This window comes from Gossypium hirsutum, chromosome D12 (genome assembly GCF_007990345.1).
Source record: "Gossypium hirsutum isolate 1008001.06 chromosome D12, Gossypium_hirsutum_v2.1, whole genome shotgun sequence".
Classification (NCBI taxonomy): domain Eukaryota; kingdom Viridiplantae; phylum Streptophyta; class Magnoliopsida; order Malvales; family Malvaceae; genus Gossypium; species Gossypium hirsutum.
The window spans coordinates 48,018,890-48,026,964 of record NC_053448.1 but is presented as its reverse complement, the minus strand read 5'-3'; the positions used below and the strand labels follow the sequence as shown (position 1 = coordinate 48,026,964).

The 8,075-nt window shown below is 31.1% G+C and overlaps 1 long non-coding RNA gene across 1 annotated transcript; it reads left to right on the top strand.

Moving 5' to 3' along the window:
- Positions 1-861: 861 nt before the first annotated feature.
- Positions 862-1,346, top strand: LOC107947576 (uncharacterized). Its single transcript, XR_001697173.2, has 2 exons — positions 862-996; positions 1,086-1,346. It is a non-coding gene; the product is annotated as an uncharacterized lncRNA (long non-coding RNA).
- The last annotated feature ends 6,729 nt before the right edge of the window (positions 1,347-8,075 follow it).

The window sequence follows — 8,075 nt, the reverse complement described above, 5'->3', positions numbered from 1 at the left end:
AATTGCGCTACAATTGTATAAAATATCCTTTTTATTTATTTATATTATGTTTGTACAAAATTAGTAAAGATAAAATACTATGCATCAAATATGTTCAATTCTAGTTCTAATTCTAATTCCAATTACAATTTGAGTTTGAACTTGATTTGGAACACAAAAATTGAGCATGATGTCAAGTATGGGAATCCAACTCAAGTCTTATCAAATAAACAAGCCTAATTAAATTTAGTAAAGCTAATTGAAGCAGTTTAATCTTTATCTCGTATCAAGTTTATATTTTAAAAGTTAAACTCAATGAAGTTATATTGGAGCATTCAATTCTCTAGGTTTCTATGGAGATTGAGATTGAATTTCTTGGCTCAGTTCAACCCCATTAAATAACTTTAAATTTTTTATTTTGATACAATAGTTTATATTATTTCCAAACTCATATAACTGGTTGTGTAGGAAGGGGTCAGGTTTTTTGTCTGCTTTCTCTCACTACTATCTCCAAAATTTTAATGCTTTTAGTATTTTAATATTTGAAAATTATTAAAAAAAATTTGTCTAGCAAGAAAAATATAATTTAATCTTTTCTTCTCCTAGACCACAAATAAAAAAAATTGGAACATGTTTCCCATTTGTTTCTAAACGGTTGGACTAATAATCAACTTATTGGCATCATGCATTCCAGATTTGGTAACATTAATTTCCATGACTATACTTAGAACAAAATAATGATAATTAGTAAACAAAATCCCCATAAATCTTCTCAAGGATGTTTTGCTGGTTTACTTTCCTTTTAGACATAGTTTCATAAGGAAAAAATAAAAACGTAATAATCTCAAAGAATCCAAAGAAATTAGTATTCCTCCATGCAACACAAAATAAGATACTATATATATATTAAATCCATAAGCTATAAATTTTCACCAACATAGTTAATTAGATATAAAGAGATGGCAAAGTTTTCATTCAATTTGTTTATATTTGCTGTCATCTTAATCTTTGCAACTCGTTAGTTTCTTCCTATGCAGCTCTTTTCTTTCCTTTGGTTTGAATATTATGTTTTTGTTTAATTTAACACAAGGGAATTTTTGTTGCAGACTCAGAGATGATGGCGGAGGCAAGAGGACCTGTTATTTCGTGTAGATGCAGCAAAACCGAAGACTGTCAGGGTATTTGCGCCGTGTGCCCCAACTATAGCTGCATTAATAACCTTTGTACTTGCCTTTCAAACGCACCTCCATTTCCATAGTCTGAGAATCTACACACTCCAACAGTTGAATGAAATGGTGGGATTTTTTTTGTGTAATTTGAAATAAATTATCATGCAATGGATCTAATATGAAAAAATATTGAAATTATTGTAATTTTAATTTTCTTTTTACCCTTCTCTGCCCCTCCCCTCCCCCTTTCTAGTAGCGAAAAGTATGTTACAATTCAAATATATAAAAAGAGTTACAATCTTGTTTTAAAACTAAAAGAAATAATAGTAAGAACAAAAGATAGGAGAAAAATTAAGACACAAAATGAGATGATAATTCTTCTTTCTACTTGTATCTCATAAGCTTGTATATGGCTTCAATCTATAGGGCTTCAACAATGATAGGCTAAAAATAATATAAATAGGAATATCAAAACTCGCAATAAATTGAATGGGTATTTCATAAGTTGCAAGTTCTACCGTATTCTTTTGGTGGGGACACTTTGTTAATTTATTAACAACACTGTGTACTAGATGTGTATCAAATGGAAACGTGCTCTGTTAAAACTTTATTAGAAAAAATTGCATAAGCACCTATTATAAGCTAAAACATTAAAAACGTTTTCTAGGAAAACTTAGCTAGACAATACCTTGGGTAAAGGAAAGAGTAAACATGTTTTAGACTCCCCCTAATTTTAAAAATATTGAAACATGGTACAAATTTTGAAACAATTTTTTGTTGCTAAATACTTCGTCAAAGAGAATCATACTATGAAGACATGCCTTTTTAATTACAATGATAACCATTGAGTTTCATTGTATACTCTAGGTTCATTTGCCAATAACTCTTTTGCACATCATAATATAGGTGGGAACGAATAAAACTTTTAATAAAGCGACATTAATACACGCATGAAAGCCTCCATTCATTTCTTATAAGTTTATTTTTATATCCACAATCAACATTTTTCTTATGCGGACATGATACCTTGCTATTGCATATGACTTAAGGAAAACTGTATATTAAACTTAGCCTCCTGGCTTTGGAGATTTCTGCATCCTATCTCTCTTTCTTACTCTTTTGCAAGGATGTTCATGTAGGCCACCTGATAGATAGTTGTATGGTTTCTTTATTCTTATTGAAACACATATCGGGTCTTTCTTGACATCACTGTGACTTTAATAGTCATTACCAATATGGTTTGACTCTTGCAGGTTTTGAGTACATTGGCGTGTCATTCGGCCCAATTAAAGGCTATTATTGTTGTTTCAATTTGAAATCGCTCTCTTCTAGTTTTCCTTCTTCTTTTCTCATTTTGGTTTCCTGCCCTTTATATGCTTGTTGTAGTATTTTTCCTTAAGTTAATTTTGGAAATACATAGAATCTATTGAATGGAGTGCCATTAATCTTATCAACATTATATCTCATCATCTTCTTGCTTGTTTTTAGGATCTTCATGGCCATGGTTAGACAAGAGTTTATCTATCTTGTAACACTTATTTTGGGACATGCAATGTGCACATTTTATATAAGTCCTACACTTTTACATGTTGTGTCAATGAGGCCATCTTTAGGTATTTCCCCCTCTATTTATTTCATTAGTCAAATTTGATGTACTTTTATGAACTTAAATCAGACAATCACTTTTTGCCTTTTTGTAACCTCTCTTTTCAGGTCTGATAACATCGATCATGAAGTTGAGCTCCTCCGTGGATAGCCTTGGTTGTTTGTTTCCATTTATTCACAATCTCTTGCAACAAAATTTGACATTTTAATTGTAGTGATAGTTTTATTAGCCTTGTAGCGAGCCCAAGATACCAACTGCTCCCACCCATGATTTTGAATTTTAAATACTTTATTTAAATGATTTTGATGTTTAGAAATTTAAAAAATAAACTAATTTTCTTCAAAATTTTATTACTTAGCGATCCGCTGCTTGGGATACGAAGAACTTAAATCCTAGGCCTGACAAACCTAGGAAGTCATCTAGGTTATGATTGAGTAGAACCAAAAATAGGATTTAGTTATGACCACTGAAGAGAGCTAATCACTCATGCTTAGATTTTATTGAATCACATATTCGTTCATCTTTTTTATTTTATGCAAGCTTATTTCTTTTCTCATAAAAACAACTATTTTTCACTTTATGATCATCGTACTATAATTTATTTAAGTTACTAATTAGATCTATTTGCGTTCAGGTTAATATTAATTGAGTACTTGTCTCCCTTGGGTACGATCCTCGAGTACTCACCTACTTCGTTGTAAAACTATATTACAACCTGACTCGTATACTTGAGGACACCACCTCAATTCAATATATACTTTTAGCAATATTCACACTCTGGATTCTAGTACGTCCGAAGGCGGTCACTTTCCAAAGTGGCGCGTAGTTTATCTGCAAATCAGTGGTGGCTCGTCTACAATCCGGAGTGATATGTTAGACGAGTTCTGGGGAATTCATACATGAGGTGTGTAGCGGAGTTGGGTAGGACTTTTCTGTTAATTTGAAACTTCAATGCATTCATAAGCACGTGCATATAAAATTGTGAATACCAATATAGTGAAGTGAAGCGTTTTATGTGAAAAACCATTAATCTGAGGTGCTTTGTGGTTGTCTTTAATCTCAGGATTGCTAATTCATGTGCCTTATTGATTTGTTGTTTTATTTTGATTTTCTTGTGACTGAACTCACTTTGAGCCTCATAGCTCACTGCCCTTTAGTTCCCATCCTTATAGATAACCCACCAGGTTGGGATGCGACATATGGAGGGCTCGAAAAAGTTTTAATGTTATGAAAATATTGTTATGCTTGTTTTAAAATATATGTTATTTCGGAACTGTATTGTATTATTTATTTTCTGGCATTGGATTCATATTTAGGTTTTGGTTTTATATTGCAAGCATGACATATAAATTGTTGTTTTTAAGATCATGAAATATGGATTTAAATTAAATATGCATGAAATATAGATGTTAGTAAAACTCAGGAAAAGCCATTTTTCCACTGAAAGGTCATAATTAAATTTTTTCTAATAACTACAATGTAACTATGTTTCGAATAGTTATCACCTTTTACAAGAAAAATATTAGTTTAATTGTATTTTATATAGCCATCATTTGTTTTCTAAAAATAAACACAGTCTTTGTAAGGATAAAGAAATGTTTTAATGTGACTATTTAAAATCTTCGTTTGCACTAGGCCATCACGGTGGCCGATGTAATCTCCCGAACTCGGGCCTACTGTCTAGGCCAATTTGGGGAGGTTACAATTTCAACGCCATAAAGTACTAAAACCATATTTTCAATCATCTTCAGCATAGATTATTTCATGTTGATTTGAGTTGAATTAAAATATTTAATTTGAACTTATAAATTTGCCATATTTAAGGGGAAAAAAAGTGGTTTTACTTCAAACAAAAAGAAGAGATAAATTGTTACCAACTAAATTGATGAACAAGAACTTGATATGATATATACGTGAATACAATAAAAATACATTAATTGCGCTACAATTGTGTAAAATATCCTTTTTATTTAGTTATATTATGTTTGTACAAAATTAGTAAAGATAAAATACTATGCATCAAATATGTTCAATTCTAATTCTAATTCCAATTCCAATTCCAATTTGAGTTTGAACTTGATTTGGAACACAAAAATTGAGCATGATGTCAAGTATGGGAATCCAACTCAAGTTTTATCAAATAAACAAGCCTAATTAAATTTAGTAAAGCTAATTGAAGTAGTTTAATCTTTATCTCGTATCAAGTTTATATTTTAAAAGTTAAACTCAATGAAGTTTTATTGGAGCATTCAATTCTCTAGGTTTCTATGGAGATTGAGATTGAATTTCTTGGCTCAGTTCAACCTCATTAAATAACTTTAAATTTTTTATTTTGATACAATAGTTAATATTATTTCCAAACTCATATAATTGGTTGTGTTGGAAGGGGTCAGGTTTTTTTTTTCTGCTTTCTCTCACCACTATCTCCAAAATTTTAATGCTTTTAGTATTTTAATATTTGAAAATTATTAAAAAAAAATTTGTCTAGCAAGAAAAATGTAATTTAATCTTTTCTTCTCCTAGACCACAAATAAAAAAAATTGGAACATGTTTCCCATTTGTTTCTGAACGGTTGGACTAATAATCAACTTATTAGCATCATGCATTCCAGATTTGGTAACATTAATTTCCATGACTACACTTAGAACAAAATAATGATAATCAGTAAACAAAATCCCCATAAATCTTCTCAAGGATGTTTTGCTGGTTTACTTTCCTTTTAGACATAGTTTCATAAGGAAAAAAATAAAAACGTAATAATCTCAAAGAATCCAGAGAAATTAGTATTCCTCCATGCAACACAAAATAAGATACTATATATATTAAATCCTTAAGCTATAAATTTCCGCCAACATAGTTAATTAGATATAAAGAGATGGCAAAGTTTTCATTCAATTTGTTTATATTTGCTGTCATCTTAATCTTTGCAACTCATTAGTTTCTCCCTATGCAGCTCTTTTCTTTCCTTTGCTATGAATATTATGTTTTTGTTTAATTTAACACAAGGGAATTTTTTTTGCAGACTCAGAGATGATGGCAGAGGCAAGAGGACCTGTTATTTCGTGTAGATGCAGCAAAACCGAAGACTGTCAGGGTATTTGCGCCGTGTGCCCCAACTATAGCTGCATTAATAACCTTTGTACTTGCCTTTCAAACGCACCTCCATTTCCATAGTCTGAGAATCTACACACTCCAACAGTTGAATGAAATGGTGGGATTTTTTTGTGTAATTTGAAATAAATTATCATGCAATGGATCTAATAAGAAAAATATTTTAATTATTGTAATTTTAATTTTCTTTTTACCCTTCTCTGCCCCTCCCCCCCTTTCTTGTAGCGAAAAGTATGTTACATTTCAAATATATAAAATGAGTTACAATCTTGTTTTAAAACTAAAAGAAATAACAGAAATAACAGTAAGAACAAAAGATAGGAGAAAAATTAAGACACAAAATGAGATGATAATTCTTCTTTCTACTTGTATCTCATAAGCTTGTATATGGCTTAAATCTATAGGGCTTCAACAATGATAGGCTAAAAATAATATAAATAGGAATATCAAAACTCGCAATAAATTGAATGGGTATTTCATAAGTTACAAGTTCCACCGTATTCTTTTGGTGGGGACACTTTGTTAATTTATTAACAACACTATGTACTAGATGTGTATCAAATGGAAACGTGCTCTGTTAAAACTTTATTAGAAAAAATTGTATAAGCACCTATTATAAGCTAAAACATTAAAAACATTTTCTAGGAAAACTTAGCTGGACAATACCTTGGGTAAAGGAAAGAGTAAACATGTTTTAGACTCCCCCTAATTTTAAAAATATTGAAACATGGTACAAATTTTGAAACAATTTTTTGTTGCTAAATACTTCGTCAAGAGAATCATACTATGAAGACATGCCTTTTTAATTACAATGATAACCATTGAGTTTCATTGTATACTCTAGGTTCATTTGCCAATAACTCCTTTCCATAACATAATATAGGTGGGGAGAAATAAAACTTTAAATAAAGCGACATTAATACATGCATTAAAGCCTTCATTAGTTTCTTATAAGTTTATTTTTATATCCACAATCAACATTTTTCTTATGCGGACATGATACCTTGTTATTGCATATGACTTAAGGAAAACTGTATATTAAACTTAGCCTCCTGGCATTGGAGATTTCTACATCCTATCTCTCTTTCTTACTCCTTTGCAAGGATGTTCATGTAGGCCACCTGATAGATAGTTGTATGGTTTCTTTATTCTTATTGAAACACATATCGGGCCTTTCTTTACATCACTATGACTTTAATAGTCATTACCAATATGGTTTGACTCTTGCAGGTTTTGAGTACATTGGCGTGTCATTCAGCCCAATTAAAGGCTATTATTGTTGTTTCAATTTGAAATCGCTCTCTTCTAGTTTTTCTTCTTCTTTTCTCATTTTGGTTTCCTACCCTTTATATGCTTGTTGTAGTATTTTTCCTTAAGTTAATTTTTGAAATACATAGAATCTATTGAATCGAGTGCCATTAATCTTATCAACATTATATCTCATCATCTTCTTGCTTGTTTTTAGGATCTTCATGGCCATGGTTAGACAAGAGTTTATCTATCTTGTAACACTTATTTTGGGACATGCAATGTGCACATTTTCTATAAGTCCTACACTTTTACCTGTTGTGTCAATGAGGCCATCTATAGGTATTTCCCCTCTATTTATTTCATTAGTCAAATTGGATGTACTTTTATGAACTTAAATCAAACAATCACTTTTTGCCTTTTTGTAACCTCTCTTTTCAGGTCTGATAACATCGATCATTAAGTTGAGCTCCTCTGTGGATAGCCTTGGTTGTTTGTTTCCATTTATTCACAATCTCTTGCAACAAATTTTGACATTTTAACTGTAGTGATAGTTTTATTAACATTGTAGCGAGCCCAAGATACCAACTGCTCCCACCCATGATTTTGAATTTTAAATATTTTATTGAAATGATTTTGATGTTTAGAAATTTAAAAAATAAACTAATTTTCTTCTAAATTTTATTACTTAGCGATCCGCTGCTTGGGATAGGAAGAACTTAAACCCTAGGCCTGACAAACCTAGGAAGTCATCTAGGTGAGAATTAACCCAAAATTTGTATTGCCTATCCATGAACCTCTTACCTCAAGTTGGTCTGGACTGTGAGGTCGAAAGATAAGTAGTTGTTGCCAACTCATTAGTTTAGTGGAAGATCGAGAGATCCTACTAGGTTAGCGGCTAATTGATTGAGTAGAACCAAAAATAGGATTTAGTTATGACCACTGAAGCGAGCTAATCACTC